The sequence below is a fragment of the Acinonyx jubatus genome, chromosome D2, assembly GCF_027475565.1.
Source record: "Acinonyx jubatus isolate Ajub_Pintada_27869175 chromosome D2, VMU_Ajub_asm_v1.0, whole genome shotgun sequence".
NCBI classification, from domain to species: Eukaryota; Metazoa; Chordata; class Mammalia; order Carnivora; family Felidae; genus Acinonyx; species Acinonyx jubatus.
In genome coordinates, this window is record NC_069393.1 from 26,105,530 (window position 1) to 26,129,479 (window position 23,950).

At 35.7% G+C, this 23,950-nt stretch overlaps 1 pseudogene; it reads left to right on the forward strand.

Moving 5' to 3' along the window:
* Positions 1 to 8,765, forward strand: part of LOC106967184 (nucleoside diphosphate kinase A-like) — a 33,202-nt pseudogene extending 24,437 nt beyond the window's left edge.
* Positions 8,766 to 23,950: the final 15,185 nt, after the last annotated feature.

Here is a 23,950-nt window from a genome sequence, read left to right on the forward strand (position 1 = left end):
CTCTTTCCAGATTGCGGATGCTGACGGTCACCTTCTTCTATAGCCTCACGTGCTGGAGAAAGGAAATCCTGGTATTTTCTTCTCTTTTTCTAAAGGCTCCACCCTAGTGATGGCATAAAAACTTAATTACTTCCCAAAGGCTCCACATCCTATATCACCACTTTGGAGATTAGTGCTTCAACATATGAATTTCAGAGGGACACAATAATTGTGCCTAAAACTATGAAAAATAGAACAGTAGTACATCCAATGTCCTTGCAATGGAGGGTTTGGAGCCGCTGCTGAAAGAACATGTTCTTCGGGGAGAAAGAAGTAGATATGCCAATAAGGCCACTTCGGGTGGCTGGTTGTTGAAGAGGATGGAATTCGTGATGCAGGGAATAGTGGCGGTATACTGAGAGGTCTAAACCTCCACCATTCACCTGGCACATGTGTAAGTAATAACATGATCACAGAAAGAACTATTTAACGGAAATACTCTCTGACCTTGAGAGCACAAGATGTGATCTTTGAGATCTCCTCTGCAAAACTGTAACACTAAATGAGCAAGAGAGGAAATTCTGCCCACTTTGAAACAAGGTGACTGGCAGTCAGATGTCTTGAGGATATTGATGCGATTATAATGTGTGATGGTAGAAAGGGGTTGCTAAATGGACCTCATGGTTTTTGTCATTTATTTCACTAAAAGTTATATTTTTATACCTATTGTATACCATTATATTTGTAGTCATGGTGGTGATTTTGGTAGGCTAGAAATATGAAGACAAAAGGTGGCTTCAACCTGCAAAAGCTTACTATTTTACTTGTTATTTTAAAATATTATATCACATTTGAGAAATATTTCTTTTAATGTCAAGGACAAGGATACTATCATACCGCAGGTACTAGTCAAGCAATTAAGAAAGAGACAGCATAATGGGTAAACATTTTAAAAAGTTGGCATAAAATTATCATTAGTTTTCAATATTTTTGTAAGCTTTAAATTCTAAAAATAATTCTATGTAAAATTAGTACAAAAAGTGAGATGATTTTGTGAAGTGGCTAGGTATGAAATTAATATGCAGAAAAAAAGAGCCTGCATGATTGTAAATAATAATCAGGAGTTGCGACGGATGGAAAACAAGACAGTTTCAAGTACTTAAGAATAAATTTAAGAAGAAAAGCAGAAAATCTGTATGAAGAAGAATGTAAAATACTGATCAAGGGCAAGAAAAAATATCATCATAGGAATGGAAGAGCTTGGAGAAGACATAAAGCTCCATGCATGTGGAGCTCCGTTCATTGACTCCATTCATATGACTCTCATATTATTCCAGTTCTCCAGAGAAATAGAAACAATACAATACGTGCCTAAATAGGAGCTTTATTGTAAGTAATTGGATCATGTGATTACACAAGTTAATGAGTACAAAATACACAGTGTGAATGAGCAGACTGGAAATCTAGGAGAACTAATGAAGCCAACCAGCTGTTTTCTGGAGAATTGGGAGGCTGGCCTTTTTGTTACATGCAACACTTCAACTGATTGGATGAGGCCCATCCACACTATGGAGAACAATCTGCTGTACTCAGAGTTCACCAAATTAAACATTAATGTCATCCAAAAAACACCTACCAGGTGGACAAATAAAATTAATCATAACTTTGCTCTCTCCTCTCTCTCTCTCTTGAGAGAGGGGAGGGGCAGAAGGAGAAGAGAGAGAATCTCAAGCAGGCTCCACACCCAACACAGAGCCCAATGCCAGCCTCAATCTCAGGACCATGAGATCTGTCATGACCTTAGTGGAAATCAAGTGTCAGATGCTTAACTGACTGAGCCACCCACGTGCCCCTCTCAGTTTTTGAATAGTTTCCTTTTTTTCAGTGTTTATGAGATATATAATATTGCATAAATTTAAAGTGTACAAAATGTGCTGAATTGATGCACTTAAATGTTGTGAAATGATTACAACTATAGCATTAGCTAACACCTTGCATCAACTCACACAATAACCTTTTTTCTAATGATGATATATTTAAGATTTACTCTCGTAGCAACTTGCGAGTGTACGATACAGTATGGTTAAGTATAGTCATCTGACTTTATATTAGATCCCTGAAAGTTATTCACCTTATAACTAAATGTTTTACCCTTTGACCAGCATCTCCCCCTTTCCTCCACCCCCAGCTTGGCAACTATATTGTGCCCTCTGCATGTAGGAGTTTGGTTATAATTTTTTTTTTTTAATTCGTGAAAAAAGATCTGTTTACCAACATGATTCAGTACATCTTATTTCACAATTGTAATAGTTCTTTCAAAAGGTGGGAAGAAAGACGTCTGTTGTAATATAATGTTGTGAAAAATAAGATGAGAGTAGAAGTCATTGGAAGAGCCTCCTAGGAAAGTCCTTTGTAAGAGAAGGGCCTCTCACTGGCATGCCCTTTCACTTATTCCTAAAATGAAGATGGTGGTGGTAAAGCAGCTGTTATGTAACCATGAGGTGACAAGATGGAGGATATAAACCACCATCCCAAGATGACTGAGTGGAAGTTTTGACAGTACTGTGTCACTGACCACATTCTCAAACCACCATATTGGCCCCAGATGAAATACTTTTCAGTTCTTGTTACATGAGAAAAATTAAAATCAATTTAGATACGATCTTTACTTAGATCTTCTCATACATTCAGACAGGTTGATGTCTAATACAGAAAAGTGCCTTGCCTTGTTTTAGTTACCTTATTTAGTTAGGTCAATTGTCCTCAACTATACCTTCTCCATCCTCACCAAGGTTGTCCCTTAGGACGGTCTCAGACAGTCCAAGTCATGGTGACCCATGGTCACTCTGGTAAATAAGGGAAAGACTTCAGAGTGTGTGCCCCTGCATGTTCAAGGCAAACCTAGACTTATTTCAGCAGTATCCATTTGAAAAAAAAAAAAAAAAAAGATTTGTAAAAATCATACAAATTTTTACAGCTTATACCAGGATACTCCTCTGTCCTTTTTTTAGAGTCTGGAATGATGACTATTGTTCTCATCCCTTCTCCTGTTAAAATTTTCTCCTGGCTATAATTCAGCTAAACCAACATAGCATAGCTATTTTTAGTTGGAATCGCTTTTATGTGATTCCCCCCTTCTTTTCACAATGAACACATTAGTGTCCAAAGACACTAATATTTAGGAAGTTTTTCTAAACATTTCACAGATTTTTCTCTCAGCTTTAGAATAGATGGGAGCCATTCAGAGATTGAGAGAAACCAAAGTTTTGCACATTTTCCAACAAAAGAAATTATAATAAAAAATTAGTTACGAGCAGAAACATCGTTTCTTGTCTGTTAATTATCCATGTTCAAATCCAGTTAAAAATACCTCACCCACTGTATTCTTTATTCCTTATTTTTATCCAGAGAATAATTAATGTTGTAATATGCTGTAAGAAAGGCTGCTGTCCTATACCTTTTTGAAGGAATGAAAGCTGAAAAGAGGGGGTGAAAATGATTTGTTTACCTCGGTTCGAGGTGAAATTGCTTAAATTTTTCCAGCTGCATTGCTGCAGTAATTTAAAAGCCTGAGCACGTCTCTCTGTATCATTAAAACAAAACTGGAATTAATACACAGCCCACTCAATCCATACCATAAAGCAGTCAAGGAAATGCTGATGGTGGTTGAGCTATTGATACCTGGTTAGGTTTTATAAACTAAGAGAGTATATATCGTCAACAATAATGCTGATAATGAATTGATGATGTTACGCTTAAACAAAGAAAATGGCTTGCCTGAAACATCTGCTATTTGAGAAATCACTGTTTCTTTCACTTCGTGCCTAAAGCATGGATATGGGCGGGGAAAATAGTACCCACGAGAGGAGATACTATCACATCAGTAACCTCAAATGCGAAATGTGTCAGCCAGATAGAACATTTGGGTTCTACAAAAGCATTGTTAGAACATATCATTTTCTAGTGGGGATGTGTTAATTTTAAGTTCTTGGCATTACAGACAAAGCTCCCTCTCTACAAAACTATCTCTGTTTTGAATAGTGTCAGGAGCCTCGTATTGTTTTGTACACCTCTCCTTTAAGGTGTGTGTGTGTGTGTGTGTGCGCACAACCCAACAATTTCAATTCTATAGATATCTATAGATAATCTGGCATGGGTGCATAGAAGACATATATAAGAATGTTTGTTGTGGGGCGCCTGGGTGGCGCAGTCGGTTAAGCGTCCGACTTCAGCCAGGTCGCGATCTCGCGGTCCGTGAGTTCGAGCCCCGCGTCGGGCTCTGGGCTGATGGCTCAGAGCCTGGAGCCTGCTTCCGATTCTGTGTCTCCCTCTCTCTCTGCCCCTCCCCCGTTCATGCTCTGTCTCTCTCTGTCCCCAAAAAAATAAATAAACGTTGAAAAAAAATTTAAAAAAAAGAATGTTTGTTGTAATATCTAAAAAAAGTGGAAACAGCCTAATGTCATCAATAACAGAATGATTATATTAATAGTCATACATTCATTCAGTGAATAGTATGCACAGTGCAAATAAATCAACAAGCCATGCGTGTCAACCATGATGAATCCTAAAAATGTAATATTAAGAAAAGGAAGCGAATTACGTTTGAAACTTTATGGTATTTTCACAAATGCATAAAGTTCAAAAGCAGACAGTTAATACAGCTCAAAAGAATGCTCGACATGAATTTAAGTAGAACAGCTGCTTGTAGGGAGCAACTGTAAGGGATATGATGAAAGGGGTAGAAAAAGGCTTCCAAAATACAGCAAATATTCAAATTTTTTTAATTTTTTTGGTGGAAACAGAAATGTTTCTTACGTACAAAATGGAAATCATATGTAAAATGTAAAACACTGTTATTGGCTCTCTTTTCCTCTCTTTTCATGATATCATGAAATAAATTTTCACAAAGTGCCATATATTACTATTATTCCATTTTCTGTAAAGCCAAGCTTAGGCGCATATTAATATTGCCAAGGTCACAGAGAGTGAATTACTTAAGGTAACACAGCTGGCAGGTTTCAGAACCCTAATCCAGGCCTTCCTAATTTGAGGGCAGAGCAAATGCCTTTAATGCCATGATTATAGACACTCTGCCCTCATTGCCACATCTAAGCACATGCATGATTTTAATGTGGTTGCAATCATTTTACATCCTGAATTTTAGGTAACATTGCATTCAAGAAAGTAGTCTGCATCATGAATAGCTTTTGAAAATATCCATAATATTGGTTACACATTATTTAATCCTGTCCTGCCATACTTTATTTAAATAACTTGTTTATTTCCAATGCCTCAATATAATATTGTTTGGGGGACATCCTTAAACATATCCTCTATTTTTACAGCGTAATTTGTAGAAATGTAATTACAGTTAAAAATACATAATTTTAAAATTCTAATTGTTCTCTAAAGAATCTTTTATCAGTCAGTATTCTCACTAGCAGTTTATGAGAGAACAAGCATTTCGAAAATTTGAGGAGCCTCTGGGTGGCTCAGTTGGTTGAGTGCCCAACTTAGGCTCAGGTCATGATGTAACTGTTCCTGAGTTCAGCCCCGTGTCTGGCTCTCTGCTGTTAGCACAGAGCCTGCTTCAGATCCTCTGTCCCCTCCCCCCAGCCCTCCCCCGTGCGAGCGCACGCACGTGTGTGTGTGTGTGTGTGTGTGTACACACGTGCGCACTTTCTCTCTGTCTTAAAAATATTTAGAAAAGAGAAAATTTGACACCTCATGATCACATAGTATTTGTTTTCATTTCATCTGCATACATTTAATAAACAACGATTTGGAATTTTTATATTCTTACTGATCTTCCTTTCTTTTGATGATCTTGGACTTCTTTTCTGTAGATGTATTACCATTTGCATTTGTGTTTGATAAGACAATTTTCCTTAAAAAAGATACTAATTCTTTTTCATGGTTGTCTAACTGTTTTGCTATTGTACATGTATCATTTAATTTTACTTTTGACTTTGTGATTTTATAATCTTTAAAAATCTATGTCGCTTTAAAAGAATTTTAATATGTTTAGGAAATACTTTCCTTCACAAAATTCCATATATAGACACATCTTTTTCTTTATATTTTTTTAAACTATAAGTTCAGATATAAGATGTGAATGACATTTTTTATATTATTTCTTAATTTTTGACAATGTTTTGTGCTGTTTTTAAATTTTATTTTAGAGAGAGAGAAAGTATAAGCCACAGAGAAGTACAGAGGGAGAGAGAGAGAGGGAGAGGAAGAGAATCTTAAGAAGGCTCCCTGCTCAGCATGGAGCCTGACTTGGGTTTAATCCCATGGCCCTGGGATCATGACCTGAGCCAAAATTAAGATCCGGATGGTGCAACAGACTGAGCCATGCAGGTGGCCCAAATTTTCAGCAATGTTTGACTATTACTGAATGTAATTAATTTGGGTATTTTAAAACTTATGCATATATATATATATATATATATATATATATATTATGTACACATTGGTCAATTTCTGAGCTGTCATTCTTTTCCACTATTTTCTCTGTCAACTTTTGCCCCAAGGACCTTTAAATCGTCAACTCATCTATCAATTTTTGTATCAATACTATATTGTTTTTTAACATATTGGTAGACCAAATCATAATTCTTTGGTAGAAGATTTTATATTTCTAGAATATTCAGCATTATAAATTTAGTAGCATCATCAATTTGCACTGCACTCCATTTTCAATTCTTCACCTAGCAGCCAGGGTGATCCTTGAATAAGTTGATCACATTTCTCAGTGTAAATATTCTAGCATGTTTTACCTCATTTTACAATTTAAACTATGCATAGGTTACACATCTTCATGGGATATGACCACTCCACTTTGGCCCCATTTTTGGACCTAATTCTCCTTTCTCTCCTTTTGCTATAGTCACTCTGGCCTTCTTTGTATTCTAGTGACAAACTAAGTATATGTCTTTCCATACAAAATACAGTTGAAATTTCATAGTTTTCAGTGTGTCTGTGCCTATGGCAAGAGTAATTTGGAGGAGAATAAACCAGCTAGCTCTTTCAGTACATTTTAATCAGAAAATGCTTCACAAAATTTATAGATCTTAAACTGATGTTGGAATTAATTTAAAATAATACTACTGTTGTTTTCCAGTATTCCATGAACTAAATGTGAAACAAATTTGTAAACAGATAATAACTAAAGTCCCTGGGTCAAAAACTGATCACAAAAATGCTATGGAATTTGCGAGTGACTATATGCCCAGTTGATAATCAGGGACAGGAGAAGCTCAGAAATATGCCTTAGCCCAAGAATTTTGGAGGTATTAGCTATATCACACAGGTCTCACCCTCAATTTTGTTATGGCAAAACCTATAATGCAAACACATCCAATAGTCATATTCTATCTGTGAATGGCTCTGTGTGGATTAAGCAGAAGTCACTAGCTAGCCCGAACAGTTAGAATTTTGTTTTTCTTATTAATCTTCAAAACAAATGGAAAAGGAAATTATTATCAGGCTTTGTTTATGGATGAAAAGCATAACAAACAAATTTTCTATGCCTCAAGTATCTTTATTTGGCATAAATCTTCCTAAGCAAAACCTCAGTTCTTTAAAAAAAAAAAAAAAGTTGTTTAATGTTTATTTATTTTTGAGAGAGGGTGAGCAAGCATGAGTAGGGGCGTGGCAGAGACAGTGAGAGACAATCCAAAGCAGGCTCCAGGCCCTGAGCTGTCAGCCAGAGCCCGAAGCAGGGCTGGAACTCAGAGTCTGTGGGATCATGACCTGTGCCGAAGTCCGACATTTAATCGACTGAGCCACCCAGGAACCCAGCAAAACCTCAGCTTTTAAGAGACATTCTCTCTCTTTTTTTTTTTTTTTTCATTTTGAATAACTAAATTCATTTGTAATTCAGGCTGTTATTCCACCAGAAGAAAGTAATTTAATCTAAGTTAGTTGAGGTATTTTTTGTGTGTATCCAAGGATCCACTCTCACAATATCTCCTTTCCTCGGGGCTCATATGTACTTCATGGTAGGAGTAGATTACAAAAAGGGCATTTTATCGTCATTACCCATGTGGATATGGGCTAGGCACCCAAGTCCACATCGGTTCTGAATTCATGAGGCCAGGCAGATCAAAGCCGTGATATTTGGTCTTAATTACGTGGCCACTTAAGAGCCTGCAATTTTTCAGTTATTTTGATGGTCCAGTGGAGGACATGAAAATGATACGTGGCATCAAAAGCTAACATTAAGTGTTGCCACTGGTTGCAGCCGGAGCAGCTAGAGGGGTCACGGCCAACAGCGAACACACCTTTATTGCCATCAAGCCCAATGGGGTCCAGCACAGCCTTGTTAGGGAGATCAAGTGTTTTCAGCAAAAAGGATTCCATTTCATTGCTATGAGATTAATTCAGGCTTTTTAAGGAACACTGCATTGACCTAAAGAACTGACCATTCTTTGCTGGCCTGGTGAAGTCCATGCAATCAGGACCTGTGGTTGCCATGATCTTAGAGGGGCTGGATGTGGCAGAGACAGTCTGAGTGATGCTCAGGGAGACCAATCCTGTGGGCTCCATGCCTAGTATCATCTGTTGAAACTTGTGCATCCAAGCTGGCAGGAGAAGCTTATCCATGCAGCAATTCCATGGAGATTACAGAGAAGGAGACTGGCTTGCGGTTTCAGCCTGAGGAGCTGGTAGATTACAAAAGCTGAGCTCAGAACTGGATCTATGAGTGGCAAAAAAGCAGACCTCAGTGCTTTGCCCATTCCGTTCCCTGTCCCTTCCAGGGGCAGGGGACCAGGCTCTAGCAAATCTGGTTATTTTTGATAACTTCCTTATAAACTGGAAGGGGACTCTTGGTGCTAGAAGTACTGCCTGTGTGGTATTATGTGCTACTGTCAGATTAAAATGTTCATCCCAATGTTAAAAAAAAATAAAAAAAGCTAATGCTTGATAGATTTTGTTTCTGAATTTTTACAAAGTAGGGTTCCATTCTGGGAGATGGGAAACAAGTAAAAGGCAAGAAAAATTATTGAGAACGAAAAAGAAATTCACCAGTCTCCGTTTGAAATGAAACTACTGAAGAAAATAAAATCAAAGATGAAAGCCATTGTTTTTCCGATCTGTGGTTTTTGGCATTGAATAAAACTAGCCTGATTGTAATACAAATGGCCAGAATGTCAACTGAACCGTAGTTCTACTTGCCAACTTTTGAATTTATCTACCTATGTAATCTCAACCAAGAATCATCTTGGATATATGATATCATATATGGTTTCATATGTGGATATATTAATAACCAACAAATATCTACATATAAAACTAACACATCTGAAAATCAAACGAGCTGAAAAAGTAGCTCTCAATACTCAAGTGCCCTTTGAATCCTACTGTCTTTCCTCTAATATCAAGTGCATTTCTAAATTTTGCGCTTATGAGTCTTCTGCTTTTAAAAATAGTATTACTGGGGCCCCTGGGTGGCTCAGTCAGTTCAAGTGTCAACGTTTGGTTTCAGCTCAGGTCATGATCTCATGGTTTTGTGAGTTTAGCCCCACATCGACCCGCTTGGGGTTCACTCTCCCTCTGTCTCGCTCTCTCTGCCCCTCCCCTGCTCATGCTGTCTCTGTATCTCTCAAAACATAAATGAATATAAATGATAAAAATATTAAAAATAGTATTACGATAAATGAGTGTTTTTAAATATAATATTGTTACATTTTGTATGTGTTGAATTTTGTATCAGTAGTATTATACTAAATGGATTATTACCTTTTGCTTTTTTCACTCAACACTGAAAATTATTTTCAAGTTTTATTTTTTAATTTATTTTTAGAGAAAGCGAGCATGTGAGAGGGGGAGGGGCAGAGAGAGAGGGAGAGAGAGATTCCAAGCAGGCTCCATGCTCACAGGGCAGGGCTCAATCTCATGAACCACAAGATTATGACCTGAGCCAAAAATCAAGAGTCGGCTGTGTAACTGACTGAGCCACCCAGCAGCCCAACATTGGATTTTTTTTTTGACATTTATCTGTTATTTCACACATATCTACTCGATTGTTCTCAATGCCATAAATATTTCATTGGATGGATATTGTACAATTTTTAAATCTATTCTAACATGTTCTGCATGATATTACTTTGGAACTTTTTTGAGATATGCTTTTTATCTAAATGCAAAAAAAATCATAATTTAGTTCATAAGCAGGGGTACTCTTGGGCAAAAAAAATGACTGAATTGACTATTACGGATCAATGATTCTATGAATTATAACCTACTCATCTTCCCTCTCTGATTTCATGTTCTGGAAGCAACCTTATCTGTTTTCTTCCTAGGTAGATGTGACTATGGGGAGGCATCAGTCCTGCCGTCATGAGGATCCCAACCTGTTTGTCAGAATTACTTTTCTCCTTGTAACCAACAAATGGAACTTGTACTTTGTATGTCAGTCTCTTGTGAATCTCATGATTTGGGGCTGGTATAAGCTTGCTCCAGAGATATCAAATCCATTTTCTGGAATGGCAAACCCAAGGATCAAAACCCTGGGTCTAAAGTAATTTTGTTTCTGTAGTAATCCGTCCATCTCCCTTGTTACTTTGCCGCACAATTTGTCAGAGTTTTCCTTCCCTGAAAATTAAAGGAACACTGACGCTAGCTTTATGCACAGAACTCAATTGCATAATTAATAAAGTGGTATATATGACCAAAACAAATAAATAAAAGTCTTCATTAGGTAATACATTGCACTATCTTTATTCTTACAAGATTTAGGTCAGCTTCAATATGCATTAACACACAATGAAAATTTCTTTTCTTCTATTTATTTTTTTTTTGTTTCTTCTTTTTTGTTTGTTATTTTCCTCTCTCATTTACTGTTACTTTAATTGGCTTTCTGTGTTGATAATTGAGAAAAGTTAATAAGATTTACATTTACATTGTGAAGGGAAAGCAGTAGAAAATAATCATATGCTATTTTAAAAATTAATATGTATTGTGCTAATTCATCAGATAAAGAGTGGCAAAAATCTGTTGAAACCTGAGAAATAATTAATGTCATTCAAAGATAATTGGTGGGAGCCAAGATAATTCCTAATTAATAATTGACAGTTAAGTAGAACCAGATAAAGTAAAAAAGTATGTTGTTAGTTCAAATTCTGAAATAGGATTTTATCGAAAAGAAGCATACTTTGACTTCCAAAGCTTAGATTTTGTCAGAATTTTTTTTTTATCTTTGAGTGAACAAAAGTTGAACTTCCTTGTAGATTTAAGGAAAACAATTACATAAATATGATGCTAGTTCTTAATGAATCTACTTTTCAATGGTTTGCTTTACACTATCTTATGTTTGCCTAAGGATTATATTTGGATGTTATCACAGTAGCCTTGCTTATTCTGATACTCATATCAAGTCTATTTATTCATGCATATTAATGCTGTATATCAAATAAATTGTGTCATTGCCATAGGCAAAATTGTATGAACAATGGAAATCTCAAAGGAGACTGTCTCAGATCACATTAATATTGTTTTGTGTCTGTCTCATCTTCCTTTTGTCTGTAAGTAAATATTGAGAATGTAACTTTGAGGGTGATTTCTCCCCCACAGAATTATTTCCCAACAATTATGAAATCAAGTATTGTAGAAATTCATATTTCTCCTTTTTTGCTAACCTCTCCATATTTGCACACTTTCCTTTGTGAAATAATACATAACAAAATGTGACTATTATTTAGTATGCCCAGACTTTGATCACTCAAAGTCATTTCATGTTCATTGAGAGTAATAGTCTATAGTAATATACTTTATAGATGAAAAGTAACTCTTGCTTAATTATTACTAGTGACTAGTTATGGCTTTTTCTATTGCTGTTCTCTTTGTTCCACTTAAACATAAAGCTAATAAATCATATGCAGGTGATGTTTAATTTTGGAAGCTTATCCTTATCATAAATTGTAAACTCAAGTATTTAAACATGTATTCTCCAGTACTAATATTGTCAGATTCACTGTTGGTTTACAATGTATATGTCAGACTCATGTCATACACGAGGTAATTTTAAAATTAAAAATGGTGAGGGTTAAGATAATGTTATGTCAATGAGCAACATCTTTACAAAGCCTGAAGCAAAAAAGATAAAAAAGAATTGAATATATAGTTGACTTCTTTTATTTTTGAACAGGCAAGATACAGAAATTATACTGTTTATGGACAGTATTTTTTTTTACTTGCATGAGACCAAAAGCATACATAAGACAGCATAGTAAAAGTAAGAGCATGACTTGGTAAATCCTAACTTTGATGGTCTTGAATCTTTGATGATAGGTTTCCTAAAGACATTTCTTTTCTTGAGCCAGAACATTCATAGAAGCACGGCTGTCATTACCATTCCATCTTATATGAGGACCTCTGAAAGGCTCATGCATGAAATATGAAATATTGTTGGATTTAAATAAATATAACTTAAAGATTATTATTGGGCGGACTCCTGGCGGCACAGTCAGTTGAGCATCCAACTTGTGATCTCTGTTCAGGTCATGATCTCATGGTTCGTGAGTTTGTGCCCCACGTCAGGCTCTGCATTGACAGTGCAGAGCCTGCTTGGGATTCACTTTCTCCCTCTCTCTCTTCCTCTCCTTCCCTCTATCAATAGAAGTATATAAACTTTAAAAAAAAGATTCTTATTTGATAAGGGAGAAATATGAATGCTTCATCTATGAACAAGGTGTGTCAAATGTACCAAACTATCACTTCATTAGCAAAAATGTCAATTTATTACTGGTTGGGTTGAATAGAGAGATTCAGAAATAGCCATAGGAAAAAAATTCTAAAGATATGCAACTCTTTAAAAGAATAACTATGGTTATTCATCACTGTAAAACAAATTTGACTATTTCTGTGGAATTGACAGCTAATAGAATCACAATGTTCAACTGCAGACAATTTAATATACATGTAGTATCAAATCAGTCATTCTCTAAAGTCACATATGTGTGTGTGAAAGTGTGTAATTATACATATTCCTTTTAAAAAATATAACACTGCTTTTGTGGCACCAAATTAATATTCCACTTTTTTAAGCTCTTTTACAATTATATTTCTATTGTTCAAATTTTGTAATTAGAAATGTTTTCCAAGTCGTGTATGGCATGGCATGATATTTAGAGTACATTCAATATTTATTAAAGTTATTATTTAAAGATCATTTGATTTTTAAAGGTAATCAATATGTTTAAATTGTAAACAAGTGTGGTAAAATATCAGGTATAAAATAACAGGTAAAAAATGTCTTGTGAGTCATGCCATAAACTCTGGGCTTTGTCCTAAGAACAATGTAAAGGGACAAACATGTTTTAAGTAGGGAAAATGTAGCATGTTTAGATTGCATTGTTCAATAATGATTCTTTCTAGAATGAGGAGATGAAGTTAAAGAAGGCAATGGTTTTAGTGGGAAAAACATTGAATGAAGTCAGCCTGGGATCACTGGGGTGGATGGAGAATTTGAGGATAGGAGAGGTGAAATTGACAAAGCTTGGTGACTAAGTGTATGAAGCTGGGTGAAAAGAAAGGAGATGTTGAGGATAACTTAGGTGTTTCTGGAATGAATGAGTGGGTAAATGATGATGGTACCCCTCAATGAGACAGAGAATATTGGAATGACAAACCATTTTAGGGGAATATTATGCATCAGGTATGTTAAGTTCAGAGCACCTAGTATGCAGTTTAATTGTGGGTCTGCTACTCAAAAATTAATCAAAGCTGGAATTAAAAACTTGGAAGTTGTTCGCCTATAGCTGAAAATGGAAATCACCGGAGTGAATGAATTTGTTTAAAGGTGATATAGAGTGAGAAAAGGAACTTATTGAAATTAGAGGATTCGGAACCTCAAGCACTTGATTATTAATGCAAAGAAAGAAGAATAAGCAAAACGGATGGAAAAGAAGTTGTCAAAGAAGTAGAGGAAAACACGAGATTATGGCGGTATAGAAACTAGAAAAAGAAACCTCAAGAGGATTTTTTAAAAATCAAATGGTGTCTGAATTGCAGTAAAAGTTGTTTAAAAATTATTCTTGGGAACTTTTAGATATGAAGCCAGAGACACAGGTTGAGAATATGTTGAGGTGAGAAATGTGAGACGATGAATAAACAGGTAACTGAAAAGTTCCTAAGAGTTTTAAAAGGGGGAAGAAATAGAAAAGATAGTAACTAGAGAAAGGTGTATTGAAAGTATGTGGAAAAAACAATTTTTTAAAGTTTAATGTTTTTTAAAGTTTAAAGAGATCACGCATGCACGTGCATGAGCAAGTGGGGGAGGGGCAGAGAAAGAGTAAGACAGAATCCCAAGCAGGTTCTGTGCTGTCAGTGCAGAGCCCCACGTGGGGCTCAAACCCAAAACCATGAGATCATGAGCTGACCTAAAGTCAGACGTTTAACCAACTGAGCCACTCAGGTTCCCCAATAATTTTTTTAAAAATATGGGTTTCATTTAAGCCTGTGCAAGTGCTGCATAGAGTAGTAAATAGAGAGGGTCTTGGGGGCCTAGAAGGAAGACATAATGGTACTCAGGGAATATTTCATGGGAAGGTAGGAGAACTAGGCAGTGAGAGTGCGGGTGCAAGGCTGTTCTTCCTGGGAGCAGAACACAAGTGAGAGACTCATCTCACGACCTGTGTGAAACTATCTCAAATAGATAAAATGATTAAATGTCATCTGGGAACTTGTTAGTTCTCAGGTTTCACCTCGGAATTAGCAGCTCAGACTCTTCAGATGTGGGGCCCTGCAATCTCTGTCTTAGTGAGACTCCCGGTGGTTCTGCGCACACTAGAGTTCGGAATCCACTGGAATACAGCATTGAAGTGGCCACACACAGATCTGGAAACATTCTGTTACCACAATTCAAAAGAGAGAATCTTAATTTGAAGGCAGCAGAAAATTGTTATCAACTTCTGTCCTTGACTACGTTATAAATAAAAATACAATGACATCCTGAAGATGTAACTTGATCTCAACTACATGGCTCTAAAATCAGGTTCTTTCTTTCTTTTACTGCTGCTAGAGTTCTCAGGAGATAACCCCTTATAAAGATTTAGATTGTAGAAAGATTTAGTCAATCACACATAATAACATACCACGTGTGCAATAATGCAATGTGTCACATGCACACTTAAAACACATGCTTATGCACAAACATTAAGTCTTTACTGAGGCTACGTGATGGCAGGTATTGCCTCAGACTAGTAAGTTCAAAATTATGTATTTGTGCTTATGCTACAATAAAATATAGAAGGTATTTTAAAAACTTCTTACCTCAAGGAAAAAACATATAAACATATTAATATAGCATTCTTTGCTTTCTGAGATTCTTTGTAGATGATATAAAGTTCCTTTATATTCTACAAATATTATTAATATGAGCTCTAGAACAGGGCAATTAGAATAACTGTAAATACTCATAAAAAATTCAGATGCTTAAAACAATAACGGAACAATATCTGGAGGTATAGAAAACAAAACTACATCTTAGAGACTTTAATAAGAATATCATTTTTATGTGTTGGAATTTTCCCCAAAGAACACTGTCTTCAGAATGAAACACAACAGAACCTGCTTAGGTAAATCTGTTCTAGATATCATCCACCACTGCCAATAACTTATTTTTTTAATATTGTATTTGTTTTTCACAATCTCCATCATGCCACCAGAAACTTACGTGATGAAGCCAAACCTTAGCAGTCTCTTGAACAATAAGCCAGGTTCTCTTGTGACTTTATCCAGGTTTTAAAAATGTCTGGTGCAATATTATCAGCCTCAAGTCTGGATACTCTAAGTGACTTCTTGAATGTCCTCACATAGACCTCAAGGTAGAAAGAAGACCTGAAATAAATGAAAGATAGTGGAGTTAAGCCAGGAAAGTCTAAGGTTGCAGAAAGCATGATGATAACCTTGTCTTTTTTTTTTTTTTTTTTTCCAAGCTAATTGCCTTTCTCTCATGGAGCTATTTCATAGGCAAGGCAATAAAGACTAGTTTGAAGGAGATGCATTTTCTCCATTTTTCTCAAAGGATTTAACACAGCCCAAAATTTAGAATTGGAGGAAGCAGAGCTACGTAGTGTATTTACAGAACAAGCAGCTGTGATTTTGACCAAATTTTAATAATTCCAGTTTGAAAAATATTGAAAATTTGCGTTCACAAATGAAGTGCGAATTCCACTGTACTTTTGAGATGTCTCAGCTTTTTGATTCTGAAATGAACCACTTTGATCCAGTTTAAGGAATCATCTTCTATGATTGTACTGTTTTTGATTCTCTATCATCAAGTTTTGTCCAGAGCTTGAGATCTGCCTAAAATGTTAGTGAACCTATATCCCGAGTGATCATAATTCAAACATAGTTGTAATTCTTAAAGCCTCCTAGAATTGCTCTGTCAACTAATCCAACCCTGAACCTTGCTGTATATATAAAGGACAGACTCATGACGTGAGAAGACAACAAAATTGTTATCTTCAGATGGTAAGCATGAACACATTTTAATAGATTTGAAGGAAACTTCCTGTTAGAGCAAAACTAAGAGCACATGGTTAAAGCAAAATTACCTATTTGTTTAGGTACATTGCATTGACTAGTTCAGGACACTAGGAGACATCCAAATAAATTCTGTTATGGAAAATTCCATGGCCAGAGAAAGCAACTATCCTAATTAAAATGGTCCAGTAAATATAATGGGCCCAAAGCTAGGAACCTATTGGTAAGTGTTGCTTCTTTAGTAGAACACGAAGCAACACTACTTTCTAGGATATCACTAATTTAATCAGGTTTTTCATATATTTTAGGGCTATGCAAGAGCAGGTAAGAATGGAGAGAAGGGGGACAAGGGATGAAAACATCTTCAAACATGAAAACATATAATTTAAATTTATTTTTAGAGCTTCTAAAATATTAGAATATATTTTAATAAGATGACTAGGCCCATTAAGGGTATTAGTAGCAATGAGTGGTAGATAAAAATGCTTAGATCACTTCCTGTAAGTTTTTGAAGTTGTAAGATGTCCTCCATGTTTGCATATATATATATATATATATATATATATATATATATATATATATATATATTTCTTCTTTGAAAACACAGATTCTTCTGGCTCACTGGCTGATTTTGTTTCTTTTGCTTTGGGGTTTGTTTTGTTTTGTGTTTAGTAAAATACACAAAAGAACATTTATCATTAGCTATATTTAGTCACAATGTCATATGACAAGGACCCCACTAGGTTCAAGAACAGTTTCATCACCTCAAGGGGAGCCTCATATTCATTATGTAGCCACTTTCCCTTCCTCCCTCCTACTTGCTCCCAGATGCCACTACTTTGCTGTTCGTTTCTATGGCTCATTCTATTCAGACATTTCATATAAATGAAATCACGTAATGTGTGACTTTTGTGTCTGGCTTCTTTCACTTAGCATGTTTATAAACTTTATTCATTTAGTAGTATGTACGTGCATTTCTTTGATTTGTATCGCCAAATAATAGTGCATTATATTTATCATTTCATCAATTGATGGATATTTGAGTTGTTTCCGACTTTTGACTATTAGGAATAGTGCTGCTATGAACACTTGTATATAAGTTTTGTTTGAGTACCTGTTTATAATTTATGGCTATCCAGTTTTTATTTATTTATTAAATTTATTTATTTAAAAATAAATCCAGTGTATTTTTTTAATATTTATTTATTTTTGAGAGAGACAGAGACAATGCAAGTGGGTTGGGGGCAGAGGGAGAGGGAGACATAGAATCGGAAGCAGGCTTTAGGCTCCGAGCTGCCAGCACAGAGCCTGACGTGGGGCTCGAACTCACAAGGTGTGAGATCATGACCTGAGCTGAAGTCGGATGCTCAACCGACTGAGCCACCCAGGGGCTCTAATTCTATGTTTAAGTTTTGAGAAACTGCCTATTTTCCAAAGTGGTTATACCATTTTGCATTCCCATCAGTAGTATGCAAGGGCTCCAATCTTTCCATAATTTTGGTCAGCACTTTTTAATTTTTCTTATGATATAACAAATCTTAATGGGTATGAATTGGTATCTCAGTGTGGTTTCATTTGTATTTCCCTAATAGCTAATGGTATTGAAAATGTTTTCATGTGCTTCTTTTTAATTTGTAAATCTTCTCTGGAGAAATATTTATTCAGGTATTTTGACCATTTTTTAATTAGGTTGCTTTTCTTTTTGTTGTTGCATTGTAGTAAGTCTTTTTGTATTCTGGATGCTAATTCTTTATCACATAAGTGATTTGCAAATACATTCTTCCACTTCGGGTTGTCTTTTTATTTTGTTAGTAATGTCCTTTAGCACACAAAAAATATTTATTTTAATGAAGTCTATTATGTTTCTTTTTATTTTTTTGCTTGTGCTTTTGCTGTCATGTGTAATTAATCATTGCCAAATCCAAAGTTACAAATATTTACCCCGATGTTTTCTTCTATGTGGTTTATTTTTATAGCTATTATATTCAAGCGTTTGATCCATTTTTTTTTTTTAATTTTTTTTTCAACGTTTATTTATTTTTGGGACAGAGAGATACAGAGCATGAACGGGGGAGGGGCAGAGAGAGAGGGAGACACAGAATCGGAAACAGGCTCCAGGCTCTGAGCCATCAGCCCAGAGCCTGACGCGGGGCTCGAACGGGGCTCGAACGGGGCTCGAACGGGGCTCGAACGGGGCTCGAACGGGGCTCGAACGGGGCTCGAACTCGCGGACCGCGAGATCATGACCTGGCTGAAGTCGGACGCTTAACCGACTGCGCCACCCAGGCACCCCAAGCCTTTGATCCATTTTAACTTTTGTATATGGTTTGAAGAATCCAGCACCATTCTCTTGAAGGCGGATGCACATTTATCTCAGCACCATTTGTTGATAAGACAATTTTTTCCCCACTGACTAGTCTTGACATCCTTTCCAGATTTACTTGATTGTAACCGTATGAGTTTATTTCTAGACACTCAGTTCTTTTTCACTGATGTATATGGGTGATGGAAACATCAAACTGCTATGATTATTGTAGCTTTATAGGAAATTTTACAAATTGTTTTGGCTGTTAGAAACACTTAAAATTCTACACAGATTTTAGAGTAGTCTTTTCCATTCCTGGAAAAAAAGAAAAAAAAGGTTGTTGAGATTTTGATGGCAAGTTCATTGGAAGTATAGAAAGCTTTGAGTTGTATTGGCATTTTAACAATATTACGTCTTCCAGTTTATTAATAGAGATTCCTTTTTATTTATTTCTTTTTACTGGGGCTCCTGGGTGGCTCAGTCAGTCAGCATCTGACTCTTGATTTGGGCTCAGGTTTGTGAGATCCATCTCCCCTACCACTCGGTGCTTACAATACAGAGCCTACTTGGGATTCTCTGTCCCCCTCGTCCTCTGCTCTGCCCCTGCTTGCATGCACATGCACGCTCTCTCTCTCAAAATAAATAAATAGGGGCACGTGGGTGGCTCAGTCTGTTAAGTGTCCGACTTTAGCTCAGGTCATGATCTCTCAGTTTGTGGGTTCGAGCCCCATGTTCAGGCTCTGTGCTGACAGCTCGGAGCCTGGAGCCTGCTTCAGAGTCTGTGTCTCCCTCTCTCTCTGCCCCTTCCCTGCTCGTACTCTATCTATGTCTCTCAAAAATAAATAAACTTGGAAATTTTTTTAAATAAACATTAAAAAAATATTATGTCTTTCAGTCTATCAACACAGACTCCCCTTTATTTCCATTTATTTACTTTCATTTCCTTCAATAGTATTTTGTAGTTTTTGGTGTGTTATTTTTGTACTTCCACAGATAACTGTATCCTAAGTATTTTATAGTGTCTGATGCTGTTACAAATGGAATTGTTTTTACTTGCATCGAGAGTGTATAGAAATACAACTAAATTTTTCATGTTGGTCTTGTACTCAGTACCTTTCCTGAATTCTTCTGTATATAGGATTTTTTTTTACTTCTTTCTTTCCAATTTGAATGCTGTTTATTTCTTTTTCTTGCCTTATTTCTCTTGAATTTCTAGTATAACTTTAAATAACAGTGGTTAAAGTGGGATGCTTTGTCTTGTTCCTGATCTTAGGGGTAAAACTTTCAGTCTTTGAATATTTAGTGTTTTGTTAGTTATCGGTTATTTATTATTATTTATTTTATTTTTTTAATGTTCCTTTTTTTTTAAGAAAGATACAGAGTGTGAGCAGAGGAGGGGCAGAGAGAGAGGGAAACAGAATCTGAAGCAGACTCCAGGCTCTAAGCTGTCAGCACAGAGCCTGATGCAGGGCTTATACTCATGAACCATAAGATGATGACCTGAGCCTAAGCCGGATGCTTAACTGACTGAGCCACCCAGACACCCCCAGTTGTGGGTTACTTATAAACACTCTTTATCATGTTCATGAAATTTCTGTATATATCTACTATTCTCTGTTTTTATAATGAGCAGATACCAGATTTTGTCAAATGTGTTTTCCATGTCAATTGATACAATTATTTCAGTCTTCCCTTCATTATGTCAATGTGGTATATTATCTTGATTTTCATATGTTAAACCACTCTTGCAATCATGAAAAAAATCCATTTATTCGTGGTGAGTATTTTTATTATTCTATAAATTTAGTAAGTTACTACTTTGGTGAGGATTTTCACACCTATCTTCATGTGTGGTCTACTGTTTACTTTTCTTGTGGTATCTTTGTCTACTTTGGGATGATGTAATGTTAATCTTATAGAATAATTTTCAATTTTTGCAAGAATTCAAGAAGCGTTGATGCTTTCTTTTGTTTTGTTTTCAATCTCTGGTAGAATTCACCAGTGAAGTTGAGGTGTCTGGGACTGTTAAGCATCCAACTCTTGACTTTGGCTCAGGTCATGATCTCACTGTTTGGCCCTGTGTCCCTGTGTCAGGTTCTAAACTGACAGTGTGGAATCTTCTTGGGATTCTCTCTTTCTCTCTCCTTCTCTCTCTCTCTCTCTCTCTCTGCCCATCCTCTACTCTATCTCTCAAAATGAATAAATAAATAAGAAAGAAAGAAAGAAAGAAAGAAAGAAAGAAAGAAAGAGAAAGAATCAGAGAAGTAACCTTGACCTGGTCTTTTCTTTGTTGTTGTTTTTTTAAATTAATGAATCCGTTATTTATTTTTATTAATAAATCCATAAGTGGTTGGATTTTCTGTTAATTCTTGAGTTCATTTCAGTAATTTGTATGTCTCTAGAAATTTGTCCATTCTATCTAGTTTTTCTAACTTGTTAGCATACATTGTTGATGGTATTTTCTTATATTTCTTTTCAATTTGTGGGATCATTAATCATAGCTCTACTTTCATTTAGATTTCAGTTATTTCTGTCTTCTTTCTTTTTTTTATAGTCAGTCTACCTAAATATTTTGTCAATTTTGTTGCTTTTCCAAAGAACCATCTGTTGATTTCATTGATTCTATCACACTTTATTCTCTATTTAATTTATATCCACTACAGTTTTTATTATATCTTTCGTCCTACTAGCTTTACTTTAGTTTGCTCTTCTTTTTCTAGTTATTTGAGGTACAAAGCTAAATTATTGATTTGACATCTTTCTTCTTTTTTAATGCAGGCATTTATAGCTATAAATTTCCCTCTGAGCACTTCACAGAGTATAAGAAAGTGTTCTATAGTGTTATGATTAAACCTCAGCCTTTTAGTAGGCCTCTTTCCAAAGGCTGTGACCTTCAGAAGTCACTTTTCTTTTCTTTCCTCTTTCACAAGTACTTCTCTCTCTCTCTCTCTCTCTTTCTCTCTCTCTCCTTTTCCCCCTCTTCTCCACATCTTAGATGAGACAGGAAGGTAAGAGCTGGGTAATTTTGGCATCTGTCAGCTCTGTGAGCCTGACTCCATATTGTGTTGTGTCTAGATTCTCACAGACTTGCTTATGGCTTTCAGGAAACTGACTCCTGCCTTACTCTGTGTTTCAGCCCAAGTGCCCTGAATCTCAAATGATGCATGTCAGGCATGCAGAACAACATCCATAGAAGATACTGTCCAATAATTGGGGAAAGAGAAATTCTGGAAAATAGGAAATATCGACATTGCCAAATGTGATGGAAATAGAAAGAAATCATGTCCAAGAGGTTTGGTCACACACACACACATACACACACACACACACACACACAGCAAATGGTTTTTACAAAGTGTGAGAGACTATAATACTGGATACACAGATGGTGGTGTCATTGCTATTTAATTAGATTTATTTGATATGTCTAACTTTATTTTTTGTTTTAGACCTGAAGAAATTAGTTTCTCCTCCTTTGAATGTGTCTGTACCTACAGTATTCACTCATTTATCCCCAATTTTAAAAGTAAAAAGATTAAAAAATAATGTCTCAGCCAAGCAAAGGAATAGATATCATATCGTAATTCAAAGTAAATGACTACTATCATTTTCCTTTTTTAAAAAAAGAAGTTAAAAATCTTATGAAAGATGGTATCTTTGCATTGAAAAGTGACTTTGTCCATTTTCTCCCTGAAGCAGCATCAGTTCAATTGAGAATACATTATAGAAAACTGTATAAATACAGTCAGAAAGCACTTTATAGAAATTCTCTTAAAAGAACAACATCAAAAAAAAAAACCATTAAATTACACTTTCCATTAGAGCTGGCACATTTCTAAACCTTTACAGGTGCTCACAAATGTAATATCACATATATATTTTTCAATGTCATAAGTTGAAAAGTTAGTGGTAAAAGGAAGTTTAGAAAACATCATGATCTGTTAAAAGTCTTAATTTGCGCAGCCCTCATTTAACCTTTATGTTCACTGAATGACTGGGTTCAAGCTCAAATAACAATGAAATCCCTCAATCCCAGGGCATATAAAGAAGCAAAGTTCTGTAGCTATTTTCACAAGGATGCAGGGTGACAGGTAAGATAGGTTATAATTGATGCTAATTGGTGCTCCTGATTGCTGTGGCATATCATCTTTATAATAGTATGTGCAGAATAGCTTGGTACTTTTCAAAGCATTAAAAACAGGTCTTGTATGGAATAAAACCACAGATATAGCAAACATTGTAGCAGAAAATGGAGGTGAAATTCTGAAAAATGCATTATTGCTTTAGAGAAATATTCAGAGGTAATGTAGGAATGCTATAGATTATATATAATGTATTCTTTTTAAAGTAACTTTTTCATGATAATATTCGTTAAAAGGCAAACATATATGTTAAAAACTATTCTATCTGAAATATAAATATTCAGTCATGTCTACTCTTCCTGATGTATGTAGTCAAGTTTTTTTTTTCCATAGTGATAGTTAAAAAATTGAACTATTACATATGATTTTATATCTGCTTTTTATTCCTAATGCCTTCAACTAATAAGCATTTTCCTGGTGCACTCCATAATGTCACCTAATCACAATAAGCATTTTCAATGGCTGCATACAGTTTTATTAAGTAGATTCATCACCATATTCATACTTTCCCCCTATGTTTGGAAATGTAAGCTATTCCTAAATTCTGCTTTATAGAAACACTACATTTAAGATTTTTGTGTGTATCAATGCTCCCAATTAATAATTTCTAGAGTAAACAGCTGTATAATTTCTTGGATAGGCACAGAAACATTTTAAAATTCCTTGATACATGGATTTATGTTGACAAACTGCTTTATAAAAATATAAATCTGTGGGGGCATCTGGGTGGCTTAGTTGGCTAAGCACCCAACTCCTGATTTCAGCTCAGGTCATGATCTCACCGTTTCGTGAGTTCAAGCCCCACATCGGGTTCTGTGCTGACAGTGTGGAGTCTGCTTGGAGTCCTCTCTCTCTCTCTCTCTCTCTCTCTCTCTCTCTCTCTCTCTGCTCTTCCCCTGCTTGCTCTCTCTTTCAAATTTAATAAATAACACTTAAAATGATAAATCTATGTACCACCCTCAAAATAAGGTCATATGAACACTTACCAACCTCGGTAATTTTTTCCTAATTTTTATATCCGCTTGTTACA